Source organism: Schistocerca serialis, chromosome 1 (assembly GCF_023864345.2).
Source record: "Schistocerca serialis cubense isolate TAMUIC-IGC-003099 chromosome 1, iqSchSeri2.2, whole genome shotgun sequence".
Classification (NCBI taxonomy): Eukaryota; Metazoa; Arthropoda; class Insecta; order Orthoptera; family Acrididae; genus Schistocerca; species Schistocerca serialis.
Genome location: NC_064638.1, coordinates 1,140,537,860 through 1,140,551,935, shown reverse-complemented (window position 1 = coordinate 1,140,551,935; position 14,076 = coordinate 1,140,537,860).

Sequence of the window (14,076 nt, the reverse complement as noted above, 5' to 3'; positions counted from 1 at the left end):
AAACTGATTACCAATAATCATGCTTAACGTAAAAGGAAATGTAAAGTTCTCATCAACCCGAAAATTGGTTTCAACACTACAGTACTTCGTAACGTCCCCCTTCCATTCTATCGACAATGTTAGAAATATATGTCCGTTGTAATGCCACTTCCTCGGAAGAGAAATAAAAATCAAAAATTAGCTCCCAATACCCCAAAGATTTCCCCCCAAGTTCCAAATTCCCAGAAAAGTGAATAAGCGAACGAAGTTTCATTTATCACTATTATTAGGACAATAACAAGTAATTAAATCACGAAGCTAAGACTTGACAATTTAACAATCTACGAAAGAAAGATTAAATTTCAGTAAAATTAAAATCAAAATCATAATAAATCGCAAAATTAGCATAAATTAACATTCGCAAAGTAGAACCAACGATCCAAAAGAATATTCCATCTGAGTACTCTTTGGGAATCGTGAGTAATGACTAAGTATAATTCAATGCATTGTCACTACGTTACGAGAGTTAGCCGAAGCAGGTCATATATTTGAATGCTCGTACATGTAGGCGCGCTTATATTGTTTTTGAGATTGATTAATTTCGATCTATTATGACGCAGTAATACGATCTTCTGACTTCAAATATCACGGCATTAGAATTCGAACGGAGGACTTTTACCTACTAGAATAAAGTGAACTTTTAACTAGATAATTGAGCTAAACGTTACTTAGACAGTGATTTAGGCAACGAGCACTGATAGTCAATTTTCATTCATAATAGCCAGTGGTACATGGAACTTCAGTGATAGATCCGAAGCATATATTTAAATCCCCACAACACCTGGGAAAGTTTTCTTCTCAAGGCTCGGTTAGGAAGTGACTGATATTGTGCAATAAAACACCCTCTCGTGCCAAGTCGTGCATTTGTGATTTAAAGTTCTATCAAATTATTGACATGAAACTTCCGAGTAATAATTACGCGCAGCGATAATATTTGACTGTAGCGCTCGGCGCTTGTGTAGAATCTTTCACTCAAATAACAAGCCCACTGTTACGGTTTCTTAGATACTTGAAATTACGACCAGCTTGTAGGGAATTTGTTGTGGATGTTACTGTATTGGTTTTATCATCAATATTTCATCATTAATCAGTTAAACATAGATTACGAACGATTAATTACGATTCTTGGTGAAGTAAATATCTCACGCACGTCGACATTTCGGTTCAGCACTGTTATTTTATGTAACGTCGTCTTCGTCTTTTGATAACGATCTCAACACTCTACCGACTGTCGCCAAGTTTTAGCCTAGGCCAAATACAAATCAAACGAAATCATCAAGAAGAAGAGGCGTTATACCGTGTAAGCATGTGCCTCAACAATTCGAATAAAATTTTGAACAGGCTATCGTTCCGAAGATTCAATATAAAGGCGATAAATGAGGGGGAAGTTAACAACAAGATGCCTTCTAGGACAACTTATTCCGCCTACTTCATTACTGGAAAATTTAGTTCGGTTGTTGGAAAGGTTTGTGCTATCATTCATTCACGTAATGTGCCAACGAGAAGGGGTACCACGTGGATCGGAACATAATAATAAGAGTTACTGAAATAATTATAGCTAAAAGAAATACGGTCGCCAGCCCAGTTGGGCAAAATTTCTGTTAGGTAGGTGAATTAAGGAGCCGAACAGTCAATGTCAAGAATTACTCGAATACGCGCGGCAACAGAGGGCTGCACGCACGTTAGCAAAAACAATTTAAACATTTACGTAATAAAGCGAGAAAGAAAATAGTTTGCACTCTAAATATCATTGACTAATAGAGCTGAAATTTTGAAAACATACAAGATAACACTTAGATTAACGGTTACTTACTGTTGTAAGTGACAATGGCGCTACCTCACAATAAGGTCTACTATTTTCATATGAATTATGGAAAATGGCAAAAAATAATTAAAAGAAACTCTATTGACTTCTGGACAGGGAAGTAGAAATTGATAATTACTGTATTAAAAGGTAGTTATTATACTTTAGCACGACTGCGAGACAAAATGTGAACCAGAACTTTGCTAACAACAAATTACAGTAGTCACTGATATTTGCACTCACTCATTAATTCAAGTTAGTGCTTTTGTTCATAGTGCTAGGAATCATTTTAATTTGTTTAGTTGATTTACTATTTGCAACAATTAGATCACCTCAGATTAAAGTTCAAATTTAAAGTTAGTAAGACTGAAATTACTGAATGCTTTAAGTTCAAATCTTTAATCCAACTGAATCATTTAGTTCATAAGCAAAATTAACTGGCACTGCAATTTTCATTTTTCATATACGGTACTCGGATTATTGTAACAGTAGGACAGGACAGGAACCTACTTGGTGAAGCATTTTAGGAGAATCATGGGTAAACAGTTTTGATTAAACTATGGTAATTATTCACTCGCAAAACACCACAAAGCTGAGTAACGCTGTTACAAAACTAGTTGACAATAAGCTGTGATGCAGCAATCTTACTTCAGTCCATTCTCGCCGTGACGAAGTTGCTGACGATGATACTGTTGCTGACTCCTTTCCATGATAATTAGCGAGCACTGGAGTTATTGGCAATGGCACTGGCGTGGCGGGTTCTTGATGTTGCTGCAGTCAATATTTCCACCGCCCACGCTCATCACTTGCCACGTGCCGCTAAACAATTCACTCCTCCAGCACAGTGCACGCCATCCATGCGTCCGCACTTCACCAAGTCTCACACCAGAGTTCTCTCTCTCTTTAGCGCGCGCTCTAACGTAACATCCTCCCGCCTCCAGAGACGCCGCTGCTCCAACGATACTTATTCGTTGACAAAAACCTAAAGTTTCCCCAACATTCTCTCAGCGATATTTACATAAGATACATAATTGATTATACAGCAAAATAAACAGATTAATTCATACATCGTGTACATATAAATTTACATAAAGATAAAAGCCAGTATATATACAATAATAAATGGTCAAAGAGCACATCGGCATGAAAGTATTACAACTTCACTAGCCATGGTCCAATTCGAGATCGTATGTCGTTTTCTTCCACCGATTATTAAACTCACCGAGGCTGTTATAAGGAAAGCTCAGGTTTAACGTAGATTCAGAACCATGGTGCAACTCGTCATTTTACATATTAAGAATCATTACAACACTGAGCTATCGAACCGGTATTATACATCTTAATCACTTTAGTATTACCGATGACAAAATTAAAATACAACCTCTCTCATAAACTCGTGGAAAATCAAGGTTATAAACGGTTCACAAGTTCTGTACCGGCCCGGAACCCCTGCGTACAGCTGCGCTAAAAGATTAACCAACACATAACACAGCACAAAGACTTCGGTGGGCCCCCGTAAATGTGTTTGGACTTAAAATTTTGGCCACGTTTCGTCTATGGAGCGTCAACTCACATTCGTCGCAATGTACCCAATGTTCCACAAAAGTACAACATAAATGCCAGTAGGACTGGCTATGTAAAACTCACATACGCCCTCACGAATTTTTAAAGTTTCACAAATTCAAATTTATTTCCAATAAGAACAAAGAAAAAGAAAAAATGACAGTTCACAATAAATTAGTTTCAGAGCCTGACCGAGTTTCTTAAGATCTTGGAGGCGGCTAAATGAACCACGATGAACTACGTGAGTTATCTTTAAAAAACCGTTAAAAGTTCCAAAGTATCTCAAACTATAAATTCCACAATGGCTACACACTGAAATCTTATAAGTCAATCAGAAAAATTTCATGTATTCACATGAGCCAACTGGCGGCTATTTCACCGTTCATTAGATAAAACTAACATGGACTAACATAGCCTGACCGCTTCCAAAGGCGTCCGAACATAGACTCCCCTCCAAATTACCACTCGTCACCCAGGAAACCTCAGTAAAGCACCACTGAAGTCAGTTAAGCTACTGAACGCGAAAATAGCTGAAATTCTCAATTTTAAGCGTTCGTGCACATTTGACACACAAAATCACATGGAAATTTACCGAGAAATATTATATTGTTATCAGTTTTCTCTTATCTGCTATAGCTTATTCATAAACAATAATTTCTGTGGTTTTACTCCGTTTTCGGATTTACAAGTGTAAATATTAACAAAAAATTTAAATTGTACATTTAATAATGTCCTGTATATCTGAAGTTACAGTACTACCGCTGACTTTAATTGGTGTCTATTTGTTCACTAAGAAAAGCTGTTTTTAATTGTGAGAAATCCACTTTTCGGTCTCTCATTTAAATATGCGAATAATTTCTGTCCGATACAGTTCTACCAGATGTATCCGTAGACAACTCGTTTGTTGGAATCGGATAATGCGTTGCCGAGATATTCACTTTTGCAGTTCAAATGGCTCTGAGCACTATGGGACTTAACTTATGAGGTCATCAGTCCCCTAGAACTTAGAACTACTTAAACCTAATTAACCTAAGGACATCACACACATCCATGTCCGAGGCAAGATTCGAACCTGCGACCGTAGCAGTCGCGCGGTTCCAAACTGAAGCGCCTAGAACCGCTCGGCCACCCCGGCCCGCCACTTTTGCAGTCCAGCCATTATTTATAATATTTAACTTACAGTAACTTATAAGCGCCTTCACACGCATAATCGTCCATCTAATCGTCCATCTTCTGCACTTCAAATGAGCCTATTGACTCTTCAGAAACACATATAGTTGAATATTTATTAATTCTGGGGTAAGTTTTAATTTTCCTTTTGACACAAAATGCGGCAGCCGTTCTGCTGCCCAATGGACGGGTTTTCCCGGTCACGCAGTTATCTTAGCAGTCGGTGGAAGTCCAAGACAACCCCATCTGTGAAGCATAGTGTGAAACTGGCCTTTTACGTGCTTCTGTCAGGGTGATTTCAGCTGTCAACACGAATATGACCCGATCTTAGCCGCCGCCTGTGCGTCCGTGATCACGTGTTTAAGATTGAATAAGGTGTCTCTTCCCTTTACAATGAGCTGTCATGTTACACACTGTTGTAAAATATCCGGGCATTATTATTACTTCACTTTGCTAGCATTTATACTTATATCGATATGGTGTCTGTTCTTTCGGACCTGCAGCCGTTTAGAACGAAATTAGAGTTATAGATTAGTGCCTTCAGCTGCTGAGGGGCGGTGATATACGAGGGCTATCCACAAAGTACTTTACGTTTTGGAATGAAAAATAAACAAAGTATTGGAATTTTTTTTATTATATACAGATGAAAGCCACACTTAAATACTACTTTTCTACATAGTTGCCATTTAAATTAAGGCACTTATCGTAGCGATGGACGCACTTCGAAATTCCTTCGTCGTAAAATTCCGCCGCCTGCGCCTTCAACCACGTGGTTAATCAGTAACCCGGTTGAAATACGATTTTTGAGGATTTCCTGGAAAGAGGTTCTACAATAAACTCTCAAAGGTATTGCCAAACTCTGCACAACCTCATAAGAGCAATACAAAACAAGCGCAGGGGAAAGTTGGGCTCAAAGATCTTGCTGATTCACGACAACGCCCGGGCCCACACGGCAAATGCCACTTGTGAAGGTCACGAATCTCTTAAGTGGGAGTTGTTTTCTCATCCGCCGTACAGTCCCGACCTGGCACCGAGCGATTTCCACTTATTCCCAGCAATGAAGAAGTGGTTGGCTATGCAGCGTTTTGATGACGATGCACAGCTTCGAGAAGAGGTAACCACATGGTTGAAGGTGCAGGCGGCCGAATTTCACGATGAAGGAATTTCCAAGCTCGTCCATCGCTACGATAAGTGCCTTAATTTAAATGGCAACTATGTAGAAAAGTACTATTGAAGTGTGGCTTTCATCTGTATATCATTAAAAAAAATTTCAATACTTTATTTATTTTTAATTCGAAAACGTTATGTACTTTGTGGATAGCCCTCATATATGACGGGGACTGGTGAAAATGTGTGCCGTGATCGGAGCTCGAACCCAGGATCTCCTGCTTACATGGCAGACGATCTGTCCATCTGAGCCACCGAGGGCACAGAACATAGTGCGACAGCAGGAACTATCTCGCGCATGCCTCCCGCGAGACCATCATTCTCGCCTTATATGTCAACACACTACAACGTTGAGTAGAGGCTGACGCTGATGTAGGGGCCTCCTGTGTAGCTGTGATCTGCACTGAGCTTTCTGTATAGCCGCAGCCAGCCTTCATCAGATGTGCCTCCCCACCTTTTGCAGGAGGCGTGTGTCGCGGGCAGCTGGGCGTGCAGGCGCCAGTGCTGGTGCAGGAGCCGCCGGCGCAGCTGCGCTTCTCCAACTCGACCGGCGCCCTGGTGAGCTGCGCTGCGCGAGGCAGCCCCATCCCGGACGTGGTCTGGCTCCGGGAGGACGGCTCGCTCGTCGCCGCAGTGCCCGGCATCAGGTGAGGGGCAAGCGGTGCAGGCATTCAGTATCGCCGTTCTGGTCTACATCTACACTCCTGGAAATTGAAATAAGAACACCGTGAATTCATTGTCCCAGGAAGGGGAAACTTTATTGACACATTCCTGGGGTCAGATACATCACATGATCACACTGACAGAACCACAGGCACATAGACACAGGCAACAGAGCATGCACAATGTCGGCACTAGTACAGTGTATATCCACCTTTCGCACCAATGCAGGCTGCTATTCTCCCATGGAGACGATCGTAGAGATGCTGGATGTAGTCCTGTGGAACGGCTTGCCATCCCATTTCCACCTGGCACCTCAGTTGGACCAGCGTTCATGCTGGACGTGCAGACCGCGTGAGACGACGCTTCATCCAGTCCCAAACATGCTCAATGGGGGACAGATCCGGAGATCTTGCTGGCCAGGGTAGTTGACTTACACCGTCTAGAGCACGTTGGGTGGCATGGGATACATGCGGACGTGCATTGTCCTGTTGGAACAGCAAGTTCCCTTGCCGGTCTAGGAATGGTAGAACGATGGGTTCGATGACGGTTTGGATGTACCGTGCACTATTCAGTGTCCCCTCGACGATCACCAGTGGTGTACAGCCAGTGTAGGAGATCGCCCCCCACACCATGATGCCGGGTGTTGGCCCTGTGTGCCACGGTCGTATGCAGTCCTGATTGTGGCACTCACCTGCACGGCGCCAAACACGCATACGACCATCACTGGCACCAAGGCAGAAGCGACTCTCATCGCTGAAGACGACACGTCTCCATTCGTCCCTCCATTCACGCCTGTCGCGACACCACTGGAGGCGGGCTGCACGATGTTGGGGCGTGAGCGGAAGACGGCCTAACGGTGTGCGGGACCGTAGCCCAGCTTCATGGAGACGGTTGCGAATGGTCCTCGCCGATACCCCAGGAGCAACAGTGTCCCTAATTTGCTGGGAAGTGGCGGTGCGGTCCCCTACGGCACTGCGTAGGATCCTACGGTCTTGGCGTGCATCCGTGCGTCGCTGCGGTCCGGTCCCAGTTCGACGGGCACGTGCACCTTCCGCCGACCACTGGCGACAACATCGATGTACTGTGGAGACCTCACGCCCCACGTGTTGAGCAATTCGGCGGTACGTCCACCCGGCCTCCCGCATGCCCACTATACGCTCTCGCTCAAAGTCCGTCAACTGCACATACGGTTCACGTCCACGCTGTCGCGGCATGCTACCAGTGTTAAAGACTGCGATGGAGCTCCGTATGCCACGGCAAACTGGCTGACACTGACGGCGGCGGTGCACAAATGCTGCGCAGCTAGCGCCATTCGACGGCCAACACCGCGGTTCCTGGTGTGTCCGCTGTGCCGTGCGTGTGATCAATACTTGTACAGCCCTCTCGCAGTGTCCGGAGCAAGTATGGTGGGTCTCACACACTGGTGTCAATGTGTTCTTTTTTCCATTTCCAGGAGTGTAGATCTACATTTATACTCCGGAAGCCACCCAACGGTGTGTGGCGAAGGGCACTTTACGTGCCACTGTCATTATCACCAGCGTATGGTCGGCGGGAAGAACGACTGCCGGAAAGCCTCCGTGCGTGCTAGAATCTCTCTAACTTTACATTCTTGATCAACTCAGGAGGTATAAGTAGAGGAAGCAATATATTCGATACCTCATCCAGAAACGCACCCCCTCTCGAAACCTGGACAGCAAGCTACACCGCGATGCAGAGCACCTCTCTTGCAGAGTCTGCCACTTCAGTTTGCTAAACATCTCCATAACGCTATCACGCTTACCAAATAACCCTGTGACGAAACGCGCCGACCTTCTTGGGACTCCCCCAATGAATCTCAACCTGGCATCCGCCTTACCAGCAATTAATTTTATATGATCATTACACATCAAATCGTTCCGTACGCAAACTCCCAGATATTTTACAGAAGTAACTGCTACCAGTGTTTGTTCCGCTATCATATAATCATACAATAAAGGATCCTTCTTTCTATGTATTTGCCAATACATTACATTTATCTATGTTAAGCGTCAGTTGCCACTCCCTGCACCAAGTGCCTATCCGCTGCAGATCTTCCTGCATTTCGCTGCAATTTTCTAATGCTGCAACTTCTCTGTACCCTACAGCATCATCGGCGAAAAGCCGCATGGAACTTTCGACACTATCTACTGTGTCATTTATATATATTGTGAAAAGCAATGGTCCCATAACACTCCCCTATGGCACACCAGAGGTTACTTTAACGTCTGTAGACGTCTCTCCATTGAGAAAAACATGCTGTGTTCTGTTTGCTAAAAACTCTTCAATCCAGCCACACAGCTGGTCTGATATTCAGTATGCTCTTACTTTGTATATCAGGCGACAGTTCGGAACTGTATCGAACGCCTTCCGTAAGTCAAGGAAAATGGCATCTACCTGGGAGCCTGTATCTAATATTTTCTGGATCTCATGAACAAATAAAGCGAGTTGGGACTCACACGATCGCTGTTTCCGGAATCCATGTTGATTCCTATAGAGTAGATTCTGGGTTTGTAGAAATGACATGATACGCGAGCAAAAAACATGTTCTAAAATTCTACAACAGATCGATGTCAGAGATAGAGGCCTACAGTTTTGTGCATCTGCTCGACGACCCTTCTTGAAAACTGGAACTGACTTTTCGAAGTCTCTGTTGCAGCACGGGACATCATAGCACTTACCTGTGTTGGTCACATTTCTTATCAATTTCCACAATAGGTTTCAAGAACTGTTAGACTGAAGAGTTGATAGGGAGATGCCACAAGGCTATTCATTCTATTGAATAAATACTGGGCTGAAAATCTGGTGCTGAAGAGGCATTCAAAACATTTCAAGTTCCTTGAGAGGAACGGTTGTCTACACTTTTATTTCTGCTTTGTTTTGCCAGTCAGTTACTTTTTGTCTCATTTTCCTAAAATTTATTTTTTTCATTCTGTCATCGTAAATAATAAAAAATATTCTCAGAAGTAAGCTGTGTAATGTTGTCTGTTTCATATATGTACACTATACCATTAAATGCATGAAAAAATCTATATCTGTATCCATTTCTACCTCTGTACTATGCAAACTACTGTGAAGTGAAGTGCAAGACAGAACCACTCATTAGGACTTCTTCCAATTCCATTAGCGTATTGGCTTCGGGAATATGATTTCTTAAATTCGTCAGTGCAGGCCGTATTCAGTGTAATGTTTTTGAAGTCTCTGTAGCTGCACTAGGAAGTGAGCGATAGTATATTCCTGCATTCCTCACGTGATACTGATTCTGGAAACAGTGTATGTTTTATAGAGATAGTTAACGTCTGCCCTCAAGCACATGTACATAATGAAAGCTTTGTATAACTATCCAAAAGTAAAGATAATATGAATATTAATAAAAGGTACTGATAGTGCACATAACTATTTTAATTTATATTGTGCCATAAACAGTGACAGACACCTGAAACAAGGCTTACATGGACGAAAGAAAGCTCATTTATTCTCACTGGCTTCTGTGTCCGCGCCCGGTAGCTGGGTGGTCAGCGCGACAGATTGTCAGGCCTAAGGGCCCGGGTTCGATTCCCAGCTGGGTCGGAGATTTTCTCCGCTCAGGGACTAGGTGTTGTGTTGACCTAATCATCATCATTTCATCCCCACCGACACGCAAGTCGCCGAAGTGGCGTCAAATCGAAAGACTTGCACCAGGCGGTCTACACGACGGGAGGCCCTAGTCACACGACATTATTATACTGGCTTCTGTAAAAGATCATTTCACTACGTGCTATGAGGTCCCTTTTCTATGAAACAAACTTTTCCTTGACTGCATGCACCCAACACCGTGTAGGCGTCCTAGTGAAAAATGAAGTAAATGGGTGATGCAAAGCAAAATGTAGAAAGGATGAATACAAGTGGTTACTTCCTAGATAATTAAAATAAAAGCGGAAAACATACAATGTAAAACATGTTAAATTATTACATTAACCAAAACAGTGGAACACATCTTGTGAGAAGTTGAAACTGAATTGCTTAACGGAATGTAATTTTTAATGTCAAATAACTAAAAAAAAAATCAAGAAAATCAAACACAAATTCGTATTCTATTTATATGCTATAAAACGCGTTTGGTAAAGTTACCCACTGAATCTGTAGACACATCTGAAGGAAAGTAAATTACCTTTACACACAATAAATTTAAATACGAATGTGCAGAGTGATTTAGAAACTGCCATCCCTTGAACGTCACATTATAATAATAAACGAGATCCAAGTGTACGGCAAGAGTGCGGTCCAGTATTCTCGTAATGCCCTGTAATATTTGTATAGTGACACGTAGCAACAATGGATGCCGAGGATTAAGTACCAAATATACAAGTGAGGTAATACGAAATATGTGGTAAATTATTTTTATTTTCTGATGACGAGGTAATATTTGCTGACATAAATAGTACGCACCGCAAATGCCCTCAGCTGAACTGCAGGTTACATCGGCAGTGTTTCGATCAACAAGGCCACCGGAATGATGCTGGTTGGGAATCCTGCCTTAGGGGAGACAGCGAACGTCTTCTAAATTTTTTATTATACATCCCACCCTCACATCACAAAGAGGGTATCGTAGGGTGTCTGAAACCTTTTGCTCAGATTAAAACAGATGATAGTGGGTCCACTACTGTTTGCATTGAGATAGGGAACCGATGGTCGAAAATGCATATTTGTTGTGTTACGGACATACATAGCGTACACCACATAACAACAGTGTAGCTCATAGGAACTGTTCAAACAGACGATCGCCATTCTCAATGCACGAATGGCAACGGCGCATAAAGTTCTGTCACATTCTTTCAAGGATACTTGGTGTCTGTTATATCAGGAGACAGGCAGCTTGGACCCCAGCAAGTAGGTCTTCGTCGGTTTCTACAGCGGGTCCTTACTCCAACGTCTTGTTGTACCTCCACAGGGAAAAGTCAATAGCTGTGTGAGACCCCCTGCTTTACGCGCGGGACAGGACAGATAGTTTAATTTGTGGAAAGGGGCCAAAATAAGTGGCTGTCAGTTGCACTCAAACATACTACTTTATTCATTTGACAAACATTACAATAGTAAAGAAAGCATTAAAAACAGAGCAAGCCAAACATTAAGTTTAGAACTTACTTCCCGGCTAAATGCGCCATTCAATCTCACGTCTCAAGGGCAAAACAAATTTAATTTAAAACCAGCTGAAGACCAATAACTTAAGACTCAAAAACAGGAATTTGAATTTAGAAGGCAGAAGGCCTTATCTTAAAACATTTCTCTAAATTAGGCTGAAGGCCTAAACAATCTCACGCCTTAAGGGCAAAATAATAACTTTAATATAAAATCGGCTAGAAGCCATGCATAAACAAACAACAAGGACAAATAAGAAAAGGCAGCACATCAAACGGCACTCACAAGGGAACCTCCCCAGCGCACCCCCCTCAGATTTAGTTATAAGTTGCCACAGTGGATAGGCTTGTAAAACTGAACACAGATCAATCGAGAAAACAGGAAGAAGTCGTGTGGAACTATGAAAAAAATAAGCAAAATATACAAACTGATTAGTCCATGTGCAAGATATGCAGCATCAAGGAGAGTGTGAGCTTAAGATCGCCGTGGTCCCGTGGATAGCGTGATCAGATGCGGAACGAGAGGTCCTTGGATCAAGTCTTCCCTCGAGTGAAAACTTTACTTTTTTTATTTTCGTAAAGTTATGATCTGTCCGTCCGTTCATTGACGTCTCTGTTCACTGTAATAAGTTTAGCGTCTGTGTTTCGCGACCGCACCGCAAAACCGTGCGATTAGTAGACGAAAGGACGTGCCTCTCCAATGGGAACCGAAAACATTTGATCGCAAGGTCATAGGTCAACCGATTCCTCCACAGGAAAACACGTCTGATATATTCTATACGACACTGGTGACGGCATGTGCGTCACATGACAGGAATATGTTGTCGACCCACCTAACGCGTACACCTGGCAAATGGGTAAAAAGATTCTTCTACCTTGCCCGATTTAGGTTTTCTTGTGGATGTGATAATCACTCACAAAAAAGTCATGAAAACATAAGAGTTTGTCACATAAACTGCAGCAAATGAATGCTACAGTTTCACAGTCGCACAGTTTTCCCTGTGCTCTGTCCAAACATATGTTTTTAACGTTTTCAAATTTTTCCGTCTGTAGACCGTCAAATCCTGCATATGTCCAAGCAAATCTGAACATGTCCTGGGATTTTGGAGAGCGAAGTTGATTATATGTGAGTGTCTGAACTTTGATAATTGTCTGATAATAAAAAATAAAATTTTTCGCTCGAGGGAAGACTTGAACCAAGGACATCTCGTTCCGCATATGATCACGCTTACCACAGGACCACGGTGCTCCTGGGCTCACATTATCGTTGATGTTGCCTATCTTGCGCATGGACTATTCAGATTGTATATTTTGCTTATTTTTTTCATACTTCCACACAACTTCTTCCTGTTTTCTCGATTGATTTGTGTTCAGTTTTTCAAGGCCTATCCACAGTTCCAACTTATAGCTAAATCTGAGGGGGGTGCGATGGGGAGGTTCCCTTGTCAGATGTTTCCATGGGTCGGCCTGGAATTCAAACACTAACGCTCGCTTAGGTGAGACAGGCAGTCGGCCCAACAATTTTCAATGCGACGGCAACCCAACCGACAGACAGTCAACGAACCAAGCGACAGGATAACTTCCGCTCCACCCGACCAGCACACAACAGGGAGTTCAATGGAACAACGCAGAAGGTATCGGCGCCCACAATGAATTACACATTCAGCTGTCAAACTACACGCCGTACTGGACAGCCACAACATGACGAGGAAAATACACTGCCTGAATTTACGTCAACGGCCAGGGCAGGTAACCGGAACTTTAACTTCAACGAGGCATAAGATTCCGCTGATGCACTTCAGTTCAAAAATAATCAAATTAAGTTAAACTCTACAGGAGGGTGGCTAGAATTTCGCCAACTTGAAAACACACATTGTTGCTCACTGGAATGTCCCAATAGCCCACAACGAAATTCAGACGACACAATGTGAACATTTGGGGCTGGCTGGTAGATTAAGTAAAGACTCAACTTTCGTGTCCGGGATCAGTGAGCCACGGACCTCGTAGCTATGGGAACAGCCCCTCACACTCCAACCGCGCGTGGACGTCGCCACCGGCCCCAGCCAGACACTCGCCACGGAGACTTCCTCGCTACTCCACGCCAACAGACCAACTGCCAGCACACGGGACGGCCGGAAACTATAAGCGCGAGGCCAAAGATAATACAAGGGTGCGAATATCGATACACGATGCTGCTGCGAATCGCGGATAGAGAGGATAACAGCACATCCGCGATAACCGCGGGAGACGAATCACAGAATAGCAACCAAGGTTTAATGCAAAGCATAACACGAGCCAGCCGCGGATCAGTGTGAGAGGCCATGGGACAGGACCTCCCCTTCCAATTCAACGATGAGGGTATGTGTTGGTCATGTTCGGACATTAGCACTGAAATGGGCTCGTGGACCGTCGTGTTGGAGCTACATCTTTTCGCGGACAACAATGGGTAGAGTCTTTAAGAACTGTGGCAACACATCTCGTGGGAACACCAGGTAACGTGGACCAGTCAAACGGGGAGGCAGCAAATAAGGCCCTATT